Source organism: Benincasa hispida, chromosome 12 (genome assembly GCF_027475165.1).
Source record: "Benincasa hispida cultivar pf3 chromosome 12, pf3_genome.v1.1, whole genome shotgun sequence".
NCBI classification, from domain to species: Eukaryota; Viridiplantae; Streptophyta; class Magnoliopsida; order Cucurbitales; family Cucurbitaceae; genus Benincasa; species Benincasa hispida.
Window position 1 is genome coordinate 27,991,719 of NC_143489.1, and position 12,905 is coordinate 28,004,623.

The 12,905-nt window shown below is 31.3% G+C and overlaps 1 long non-coding RNA gene across 1 annotated transcript; it reads left to right on the forward strand.

Annotated features, from left to right (window-relative positions):
* The first annotated feature begins 4,444 nt into the window (after positions 1–4,444).
* LOC120067196 (uncharacterized) lies at positions 4,445–9,600 on the forward strand. Its single transcript, XR_005478945.2, has 3 exons — positions 4,445–4,725; positions 8,216–8,296; positions 9,337–9,600. It is a non-coding gene; the product is annotated as an uncharacterized LOC120067196 (long non-coding RNA).
* The last annotated feature ends 3,305 nt before the right edge of the window (positions 9,601–12,905 follow it).

The window sequence follows — 12,905 nt, forward strand, 5'->3', positions numbered from 1 at the left end:
CTGGAATCAGCCTTTAAGGGAGCCATCTATCTACCTACCCCTACCTCGGGGAAGAAGTGAATTCCTGTGTATCTGAGTTTCCAGCTCCCAAATCAGACAAATTCTCAAAATGGTAGGTTTGAATCGATGACCAGGCCACGTGTACCTATATAAATCAAAGGACTGCCCTCAATGGCAAAAGTTCCTAACTCACTCAAGATTGAGGTCATGTTACCTATGGTCATCCCAGTGAAGTGAAGTCTCTGTTATGAATGGTGTTATATAACGAGACATTAACACTTCGTGGTCAGGTCTTATACAAACTCTTTGTATAGGAAGTTGTATAGGACGTCTCACACCCCGCTCCAGATTACCCTCTTAACCTGGATGGAATGATGACTGCAGTAGTTACCAACCCTTTTGCTGGCACTTACTGCCTATCTAACCTGTTAAATTTTGCTCAAACCCTGAATACGTATATATCATCAATATACGGACATATTAACTCAGAACTTAAGACATTTACATTACAGGGTTTCACAACATTGTTCATACAAGAATATTACCAATTAGTGAGCCCTATCTAGAATACTAGTCACTAGACAGACACATATGTACTAACTAATACAAGTCTTTAATTACGCTTCCTTCAACCTGTTTCTTTGAGTGGCAAAGCAGCAACAAAAAAGTCTTTTGAGAACTGACCGCTATTTGAAAGGAAAACATTTGAAAATATGAGCTAAAGCCCAGTGAATGACTTAATAAAAACATAAATCTCCTTGTTCCACTTTGCCCACTATTGGTGATGAAGGGCTAGGATTTAGCCAATTTTCCTTTCCTAACTCCATCACAATATTACTTCAGCACTGCACCTCATTGGATGGCATGGCCTCATCCATATGCTTATTATGTATTCTATCATCAAGCATGACCATCCCACATTCGGCGAGCCCACCTCATGCTCGGCTTGCTATCCAATTACACACTACCACCCACATATTTCTCCATCTCCAAGCCCCTTGTGCGTGAGCTCCTTCCTTAGCCAACACTTAGCCAAATTTTCCCCTATTTTTACACTTAGATAGCCAAGAGCTTATTTCTTCTTGCTTTCGCCTTCTATCCTTCCTAAGACATGACTTCATTTAGCTCATTAGAAGACATCACATTACTTATACTTACTTAAGGTAATTAGGGTTCAGGTTTTACTTTTGATTTCCCGTCTTTGCTCATAATAGTATCTTCAATTTGTTATTATTATTATTTTGGTTATTTTTGCTAACTTGTCATTCACGAGAGATTGTTTGGAATGACTTTAGGCTTAGGCTTATAGCAAAGTTGAGAGAAATTGGAAGAAAAGTTATCCCACATTGGAAAATTAAGCAACGTTTCAAAAGTATAAATATCAAGGCATGATAGAGATGATTAAAAAGTGTGGTGGTGGTGGAAGTATAACCTTTTTAACACACGCGAGTGTCATCACATCGGAAAAAAAAATATGTGGCATCTGGTTTTAACATTAAAAAATATCAACTTTGATCGGGTTAAGAAAACAAAGTCAAATATCACTTATATACTCTCTCTCTTTTTTTAATAATAATTTATTGTTATGTTTATTATTGATAAATTACATAATAGCAAATGAGTATGTGAACAATCAATGATAGATGTTCATCCTTGATGTACATCTAATCAACACCAGACATGTATCACTAATGATAAATTTATTATTAATAGACTCCAATTATTGATAGACATCTATTACTAATAAAATTGCAATATTGATGTTAATGAAGGTAAGAGATTTGAACTTTTAACCTCTTTAACCTCAAAAGAAAGAGTGCATGCCAAATACCTCTAAACTATGCTTATTATTATTATTATTTTTTGAAAGACTAAACTAAGCTTATTTAACAAACTAGTATGTTTTTAATTTCATATGATAATTCATTGATGAAAATAGGTCCAATAACTAACCTAGAAATTGATCAATTACCTCATAACAATCACTAATTAATTTGAACATCAATTACCTATTTCATACACGTGTTCTATTTCTATTTCTATTTTTATATATTTATAAATTATTTTAGGGGGACCACAAGAATGATCCAAATAAAACATGCATTTTGAAAAAATGCCATAGATGCTTTTTATTGTATAAATAGCCAAAAACTAAGTTTTAAAGTTGGCAAAAATCTTCACGAGGTCGGGTCCCAGGGGTACCCATCCCGATTGGAACGGGAAATCCCCGGTCAGAGCATATCCCCACCCCGACCCTGACTCGTATATATATATAGATATAAAATAGTAGCTTAAGCTATTATTTTTTTTCATAATATAATTAACTAACTTTTTATTAAATTTTAAAATAAAGAAATGTTAAAATATTTTTTATTAGTAAATTAAATAAATAAAATAATAATAATAATACTAACTTGTTACCTAAAAAGTGTATCATTTCAATAGAAATACAAAAAATTATTGATTTTAAATAAAAAAATTAAAAAGAAAAACTAATGGGTGGAAATTTTTTTTCTGATCCTCGAACGGGGATTTCCCGACTCCGATCTAGACTTCTCAAAACGGGAAATGAGGTGGGGACGAGAATTAAAAATCCCCGAAGAGACGGGGATGGGGAGTATATCCCCGTCCCGCCCTTTACCAACCCTACTAAGTTGTTTTTACATAAAATAATGGACTAAGATACCCCTATTCAAATCTCCTAAATTCGAGAAAAAATTAGTTAGTTAAATGACATCAGATTTTTAAGGATGTGATGGGTATATTTAAATAAAAATATTTTAAATGTAAATAAAAACACTTACTTAAATTTTGCTAAATTTTAAAATTTAAAGATATAATTTGAAATTAACCAATGAAGCTTAAATAAACATAGACAATAAGCATAAATCTAATAACAACAAATTTATACATCCAGTCTATTAAAATACCATGTGTATGAAAAATTTAGATATGGACTAATGAAATTGAAATTAAGGAAGCATCTACATATAATATGATACAAAAATTATACATTTGATGTCTGAAAATAGTGTATTTGAAAAATTAAGATCTTATGAGATTCTACAAACAAACATTTCGATGTATTTACTAGGGTACGTCGCAAATGAGAGTAGTCAAAGCACAACCCACCCATCCTGCTCATTTGCTCATTAAACTGACTCTTTTTTTACATAGTCTCTATATTATAAAGAGATGTTTTTGTTCTTACCTCTCTTTGTCGAGTGTTCCTTATTCCAAATTTCTTTACTCCATCTTTGAAGACGCATTCTACATAATATTTAAAACACTGTGGAGACTTATTATACATAAAATCTTCGTCAGACTAAGCCTTACAAATACCTTATACTAAAAAGTAGATAAAAATTCATCAAATTTTCACCACACAAATTCCTTAGCAAACACAAAATATCTTATAACTAAGGTTATTGAAATTGAAATAACTTGTGTCTTCGTAATACTAAACCATACGAATACCTTGTAAATACTAAAATATTCGTTAAATAGAGTCATACAAATACTAAATACAACTAAAGTATTCGTCTCTCTAAGTCACTAAAGTATCTGCCACATACTAAAATCTAAAATTTAGACTCTTGAGATCAGATTGAGCTATGCAAATATCTTATACCAAAGGTTTGGAGTCGCATTTTAGGACGAATGTGCAAAGGAAAATTTTTCAAGATGAACTTGATCACTTACTTGCATAGATATAACCGAGATTTGTAGTTGAGATTGATTTTAAACTTTAATTTTATTGAAGTATAGAATTCTCTTTAGAATTTCAGTCAATAATAGATAAAGGAGATGATGAATTATTGCATTCCAAAATGCTATCAAAATCTTCAAGTCTTCAAACCAGAGCATTTGAGAAATAACTTTGGGAGAAATTTTTAGATTTAAAATTTGGGAAGAAAATCTAAAAGATTAAAAACAAACTTTAGATAATTACGATTTAAGACTATAAAAGATAAAAAGGCTAATAAATTTATATATAATTTGAAAAATAAAATTAAATAATAAATATTACTTATGAAAGGATAGCCATTCAAATCTTTATATAACACGAAAATTTTGAAGGATTTTTTTTGTAGAATAGGTAATTTTGAAAGATTTTTCATAATAGGAAAGACTCCATAATAAATTTTAAGATTTAAATAATAATTTTTTTTTAGTCTTTTCTTTTAGCTTTTTTTTCAATATGAGGTTCCAATTGGGCTATTCTCTACAATTTCTCATTATTATAGTTGCTCTTTGCATAATATTATACCAGATTTGGAGGCACCAAATGATATCAACCCATCAAACTTGGGACATTGGACACGGATTGAATTTGGGCCGATTGGGCCCAAAACTTTGAAGCTTCAAAGAAGGTAATGAAAAAGCCCATTTCAAAATTTGCGCTAATTTTCGATTTTGTTTCTTATATAAATTCTGCTTCTTCAAATTGTTGATGAATTTGAAGTTCTAGGGTTTTGACGAACAGACGAAGGTCTCCTCTCTCTGAGGCGAGTGGGAAGGGCGCAAGGTTGAGAGAATCTTCGGGCATCGGCGACTTGGAAACTGGAAATTGAAACTTAGAGCAATTCATTTGTTCACTGTGAATTTGATCTGTTCTTTATTATCCAAGTCCATCCATGCTCACTGATTTTCTCATCTCTTCTACCTTTCCCTTCTCCCTTGCGGTCATGATCACGTATCTTATTTTGTGTAGAAATTAGTCCTGTAAGTTCATTATTCGTTTAATGTTCGATGATTACAGCTTAATTTCAGTATAGGGTTTCTCATTTCTCTAGATTGTAATGTTAACCATGTCTAGTTCGGAATAGTTGATGAAAGAAAGCATGTTTTAAGTTGGATGAAGCGTTGAATATGGCTTAGGTGAAATAGTCTCAATATATCGTCATAGTTCTAGATTTTCATGGATAGCTGGACGTCTACTGTTAATTGGTACGGTCTTTATATTTTCTTGTCCTTAAAGTTGAAATCGTTGATGATCTGTGGTGGAAATTACGGTCGTGCACTTGGATTTCCTATGAAAGTTCAGATTTATTCGACCAAGTTAGTGAAAGGGAAATCCATATTTTACAAATTTAAATTAATAGATATCTGAAGTTCATCTATTTAAACTTTGTTCCCCGATTTTAAAGCCTTGACATCATGTTGTATGCCTTCCAAATAGAAATGTGTGTGGGCTTCTTTTTTCTGCTTTCGAACTTTATCCTCTGGTACCATTTATTATTTTCAACAGATGATTTGTAAACTTTACCTTTGAAGGTAGAATTAAGAGTTTTTTCAGAAACCATATATGTGAGTTTATACATAACCATTGCATGTTATTGGGATTTGTTTTGAAGTTCGTAAAATCATGATAATGGGCTGATAAAAAATGCACCTAACTTACTTTGAATGACATATCTATTTGAAATAATGTAGAGGTGCGTGTTTAAGAGTGTTGTTGGGGAGTCATAGTGGAGAAGTGATTTTAGAAAAATAGATTTAGGTACAATTCATTTTGTAAAATTGATTTTTAAACAAATTTATGTTTGGTACCAAACTCTTAAAAGTGATTTTTATATATTTAGAATTGATTTAGAATTATTATGTTTGGTTCCAAATGAACTTAGAGTTACCCAATTACTCAAAAATTGTATTTTTCTATTTGAGAAATTATTATTTAACTAAATAATTATAGTAAATATCTATCTCTATTTATTTTATTGTTAAATTCTTATATGCATGGTCATATTTTGAGTAAGGTGAATGTTTTTAATACATATTAAAAGAAAATTCAAAACATATATAATTGTTTGTTTTATTAACAATTTAATGACAAACAATGCTTGTCATCTTTTGTTTAAGTATTTAAAATTAAAAAAAAATGATTTCACAAATAGCTAACTAACAATATTTTAACAAAAACTGAATTAAATGGCCATTTTGGATTGATTCCCAGTCAATCACTTAACAAAAATCACCTTTCAACTAATTTCTCCAAAATCAATTTGAAATTAGTTTAGATTTTTCTAAAACAATTTGGTTCATGCCAAATACCATTATTTTGAGGAAAAGTGATTTTGGCAAGAGAAAAAGTGATTTCGACCCTCTGAAATTCATTCTCAAATATACCTAAATTGTTGGTCCTTATTTGGGATCAGCATGTTCAAATTGTTGTCCCTCTTTGTGGAGCATTTGGCCAACTGGTAGAATAATCTTTTTAGGCTTCTTTTGAGACTGAACTTTCTATGGGGATGGGATCTGTTGTGAGCTTTTGCCAGACTTCATACATTTCTTTAGTATTATATTAGGATACCATCTAACAAGAACACTCAAAACAACAAATAACACAAAGAACACTAAAATATAGAAATATATAATGCAATATCAATGAAGAAACTACAATATACCACTGCTACTCTCTCCCAGATTCCCTAAAAAAATCTTACAAAATTCTTCACACCTTCCTCCCAACTCCACTTCTTCTATTTATTATAACTAAAAGCCTCAACTTACTAGCTATTCACTGATATCCCCCATCTAATAACCATACTAAAATTATTTTCCAAAAAAAAGAAAAAAAAAAACTTTACTAATATTCTACTAATAATCCTACTCTATTTCAACAAGGTCTCTTACATATTGTTGCCTACATTTTTATAACTGGCTTTTATCTTCTATTCCCTATAATTGGAATCCTTTTTGTAATTGGTTAGGGCTTTTTTTTATTTTGGTATACTCCATTTGCAGCGGACTCCTGGTTTTGCCCATATCATTAACAAAGGAGAAGATTTGAAGTTAGTGTTGAACATTAGTTGCTTAAATAAACCTGAGTCGATTTATACTGTTATGTGTTGTTCGTATGTATTTTGTTGTTCTCTTAATCGTTTTGCTCTCTTTATTAAGAGTGGTTTGTTGTCAAGTTTGTTTGTTCTGTTATCACATGACTTACCATGGGGACATCTCTATTATTTAATGAAGATTGTATCAGCATGGGGTTGTAAAGTTTGTGAATTAATATTTTATAAAATCCATCTTGATTTATAATTTAAGTAACTATTTTAATTTAGATAAAGTTGAGAAGTACATAATCACAATAAGTGCTAAGTACATAACCTCAATAATCTACAAGCAAGCTAAGGATGCCCAGGCCTTATAGACCTGGTAGGAAGAGAGACTAAAAGAATGCCAGTAGAAAGATGGAGAAAAATTTCAGAGAAGTGAACAATGAAGGAGAATAGAATTATGCTTTAAGTGTTTTCAGAGAAGAGGAAGTGATGGTGAGGGTTTCTGGAAGAATCTCAGGAGAAAGGAGAGACAGCCATTGAAGATGAGAGAGATATTGCAATGAGAAATATGGTAGGGGAAGGGTGGGATAAACAAACTAAGCATTGGGTTGGGGGGTTTAACAACTCTGCAAGAAGACCACTTCACCCAACTCCTCGGTCCCTTTAAATTTTTTCAAAAGATTGAAAGTTGAAACCCTCCAACTCTTAAACCTGCCAAGTTTTGAATAAGAGAATTCACCCCTTTTTTTATCTGACTTATTCGTTTAGTATGTGAAACAAGCTCTACCAATGGCTAGTGTCCACTTAGAACTGTGAAATTCATTGAACACAAAACAAACCAGAACAATAGGGTCTTTCGAGTACAGAAGGCAGAATTTGTTCTACTCCTTAGTTTGAATACATGGAAAACAAGAAGTTTATGCTGTTCATACAAATGTGGTGTAGTAAGAATTCTTTACCCGATTTTATCAACTAATTTTCCTCAATGGTGGGTTTTCTTTTTGAGTTATATTATTGTCAATGAAAGTAGGCTCTTTTGTCATTGGCGAAATCAGTGGTAGTGCCTGCATTTTTTATTTGTGATACACTCAGCCTTTACAACTATGATTGAAGCAAAAGATTCCATCCCCTTTGGAATCTGTGTGTCATGTCAACAAAGACCAACGACACATCTTTTTTCTTGGATTTTGAGTTAAACCCACTCCTACACCTTTTTCTGCACAGGCCATTTTCGTTTTCCCACTTTATCTGCTCAGTGTTCATCTTATAGTGAGATAGAGCTTAGAGAAAACGACCTTAGAAACATGATCCTTTTTCATGAATCTATATTTCATTTTTATTTAGATTTCCTTGCTTGGAAATATTCCGTAATTACTATTGATTATCACAACACTTATATCTCTTTGTTTGTATGTCTGAGGAAATTGTAGGCTTGTGAATCTTAAAACTTCACACACAAGGTAGACAAAACTGCAATGAAAATAATCACAGATGAAGGAGAACTGGAGAAGGTATTGATACTTCTACTGCTTCACCAAGTAAAGGTCATGCCTGCCTTTTGAATTATATGTTTACTATGTTCAAGGAGAATTATACAAGTATGTCATAGGGACTCCTTTCAGGAAGAGGGGAAAAAAAAAGAAGGAAAAAAAACTATCAAGAATCTGTGAGAATGCTTTCTACAGAAGTATAACTCAGCGATGTTATCTGAAAGTAGAATCTTCTCATTGGCTCAGTCAGCGAGTTGATTATTGTAGTTTGTGGTTATTATAGTCAGTGACTTATAATAATCTATAAGTTATAATAATCTAGGATGCAGACTATTTTAGTTTGGACAGAAAGTAAACATGGTAACAAAGAGGGGAAGAGAGGATGAGTAAGAAGTAGTAAACTGTAACAAAAAGAGAGATTTGAAATAGTAATGCTGGAGTTAATTGTAGATTATAATAGTTGGAAACATCACTATTGTAATTAGAGTCATAGACATAGAGTGGGCTATTAGCCCATGCCTCCCACTTGAAGTTTGGGGCCTAAACACGTCCTTAGACATCTAATATTTTTTTATTATTTTTTTAAATTTATATGATAAAAATTGAGTTTTATTTATAATAGGATCTTAAATTTTCAATTTTGTGTTTTATAGGTTTGCAAATTTCAAAAAATGTAGAATAGGTCAAGGACTTGTTAGACAAAATTGAATATTTAAGGTCATGTTAAATCAAAATTTGATCGTTTAAGGATGTATTACACATTTTTTTTTTTAAGTTTGTAGATGTGTTGAACACAAAATTGAAAACTTTAGGACGTATTAGATACTTATTTAGAGCCTAATTGGACACGTTAAAGTTTTAGACATTACAGTTGAGGTGTTATGTAGTTCTTATACTTCAAATCTATACTCTACTTCCAAGTGTAAATCACTGGAACTCTTGACCCTACTTATTATTTGAACTTTGACCATGCGAGCGCCCACTCAAAATGGGGGGAGGTGCACTATCGCGAGACTAATTATCGTACGTTCAATATCTCGTTACCTCCCTGCATACCATAGGTTGTTTGTTGGCAACAACACTATCTGAGTATGGTGGTTCTGGTGCATGAAAGGGGCGGTGTTCCATACGGCAACTGCAGTATGGAGAGTCATCAATCATTGCCTGCTTGTTCTCAAAAGCTCGGGTTATGATTTTGGCCCTATTGGTTGGTATGGTTTGAGATATGTTATATCGCAACAGATGTGGATTCCATTCAAACTGACCAACATAGTTGTAGACTGAGATACTTTCTATTGATATGAGAAACAATTTAAGGTTTATTACTGTTAGGCCCTTTTACTATTTGAGCTTTTTTTCCCTTATACTATTAGGACGTTTATTTTAGTTTGTGTTTTTACATTTTGACCATTTTAGGTGGCCTATTTTTGTAATGTCTGTTTAGCGTCATAAAAATGAAATGAATCAAATCAATCCCTTTTCTAAAACTACATACTGAAATTAGATTGATGAATAAAAATTTGATGTTTTGAAATATGATCATTGTAACTTTTTGCTCTCTTTTTTTTTTGGTAATGTATGTATATATATTGTATAGTATTGTGTGACACACACATAACACAATGGGTTATTGTTTGCATCATTTTGTTATATTTCTTGTGAACATTTTTGACTTACTTTACAGGAAACATAAAAAGTGGAGCATCCCTAACAGTAATCTACACCTCTTTTTAATAATCCAATGTCATAAAGCTTTTCAAAAGTTAAAATAAAAGATGGAATGGAATCTCCATGTTTTCAAACTTCTACCGTGCCAAGGTCTTCATTATTGTTTACACCAAATAGATTTTGTGGTGCTGCTTTTTTGGCTTTCATTTTACTTTACTTAAATCCATGGACCAAAAAAGACGAAGTCCATATCAATTGATATTATTGTTGCTGATCAACCATTCACTGTGTCGGGATCGAACCTTCATTTTTTTATTATTTTAATTTTACTGTGGGGGTGATAATAATTCAAACACATGTCCAGTCCATTAAAATGGAGGATTTTGGAAAGAGTTTTCATAGCATGAAATTGTGCATCTAATTCAAACATTTTAGACTGTTATAAAGGTAGTATCAAAACCTCCTGATTAATAAGACAATTTCTTATAATTTTTTTCTTCAAAAATCTCAAGTCGAGCAGACAATTACTTTCTTTTTACATAATTCAATGTCAGACCATAGAATAAATATCATATTAATTTAAATTAAAAAGTACTAAACATGAACTTTGCAACTATTTTTAACATTTTAGAATATCTTTTTAAGTATTTGAAAAGTCATTTTAAACAAGCTCTTAGTAACTAACCATGCTAACTAAGTCGATTGTCTCGTGAGACAAGGACGAAGGACCTAAAAAGTCAATACGGCCCGATGCAACTAGACTTGAAATAACAAACCAAAATTTACCCAAACAAGCACAAAACAAGTAAATACTTTTGCATTAAAATGATGAAAAATACATGCTTGGTGTAAGTGATGCATCCCCAGCAGTACCAAAAAAAAAAAAAAAAAAAGAACCCTTAAAACCACACTCTTACAAACCCCTAATAAAGGCTTTGCTTGTATGCATCTCTTACATCCCATGTCTTCAATACTAAAAAAAAATTTAAAAAAAAAAAAAAAAAAAAATTCGGACCATTACCCTCAATTCCCCTTTGCAATGCAATTCATAAGACATTCTCCCAAATCCCTTAAATAATCTGACTCTCTCTTTTGAAAGATTAGGAAAAACCTAAGGGGAGGGATTTTGCAAAGCTCTGGTTTTTCTGTTTCTTCCTTTCTATGCACATTTTCTCAACAATATTGTAACATTACTCCCTCTTTATCCACAATAATATTACAACAACTCATCTTTGCTTTCGTCCCTCCTCCGTTCTCACCGCTGTCCGTCACCAACATTCTCCCGCCATTGCTGCTTGGGTCGATCATGGCGCCATTACCGTAGTGTGCTATGAAGAAACTTGAACTTAACATTGTTAGAGGAAGGGTATGGGGAGGGCACAGTGGGAGGTATATATAGAGGCAGAGTTCTAAGCTTTCTGAGTGTAATTTTGTGACTTTTTTTCCTCTCAAAACTTTTTAAGGTTTTGCTTTATTTTAATTTCTAAAAGTAAACTCATGTTTTCAATGAATTTGAATTTTTGTCAAATGATTAATTAGTTAAAAAAAAAAAACTTATCGGATACTAGGTCTGAAATAAAATACTTATTTTGCTTAAAATAAAAATGTTAATTAGACCAAAGGTAAGATAAATACATTGGTATAGATCAAACTATATCGACCTTTGAGATGTCACTGGTATCTTATCTACAAAAAAAAAAATCTAGTACTACAACAATACATATTTCTTTCATGGTTAGAAATCACTTTTAGTTCATAAACTTTCATAGAAGTAACGTTTTAGTCATTGAACTTTGATTTTTAACAATCTAGTTATATACTTTCAATTCTATAACAATTTTGTTTGTGAACCTTAATAAGTAACAATTTAGTCCATACTTTAAAATTTGTGATGATTTAATCTATATTATAGAAAGTAAAGTTAAATATTAATGAGAATTTTTAACCGATAAACTAATTAGAGACTCAAGATTTTTATAATATACAAAATTTATAGCATAAAATAATAAAAAATGACATCTAATTTTGACTCTTTTTTTTTTAACTTTAGGGACTAAATTTGTAACAAATTTGGAATGAATTATTATATTATAAAGTTTATGCACTAAATTGTTACAACATTAAAAGTGCAAGAATTAAATCGTTACAAATCAAGATTTAGAAACTAAATTATTAGTTTTATCAAAATTTAGGAAATAAAAGTGGTTTTTTAACTTTCTTTTATTTAGTTTATGAGATAATGTTATTATATGATATATTATTTTATTCTATAAATCCCGAACAATCCAAAAATGTTTCTTTGATAACAATTCTTTAGAAATTTTCTTTGAGGAATAAAATTTCCACTAACTCGATTTCCAATGCCCTTGGAATTATCATGTCATGGGCAAAAGAGGGAGGGTTACAGCTCGAGATAATGGTTTTTTTTTTTTTTAAAAAAAATAATAATTTAATATTTATTTTTTACTTTTCGGAAAAAAGGGGAAGAAAAATAAAAAGAGGTGAACTTTTTGGTTTTATTAGTAGGTTATAATTGGGTGGTGGTGGAAAGTGATTGGTGGGTCATTTGACATGAAACTGTGTGGAGAATTATTTATTAAAAAAGTGGACCATTATTTCCACTAACCAAAACATAGAGCCAATTAAGGCACTTGATTGAGCCATTGATTCACAATCAACTTTATGATCAATTTTCAAACCCAACAACCAAACCACAATCATCTTTTTTTTTTCTTGGAATCTTTATGTTTCAACACACTAAAACATTGTCAACATTGTTTTGGGATAATGTTTCTCTCTAATTGTGTTATATTGGTAGCAATTCAAATGTTAGTTTGTTAGATGTTTTTCTTTTTCTTTTTCCAAAAAAAAGTACATTGCAATTTGGAGGGTTTGAATCTATAGTTCATATTAAAAACAATGTTAATGTTTAACCTCTTGATTTATGTTCAAAGTGACATTT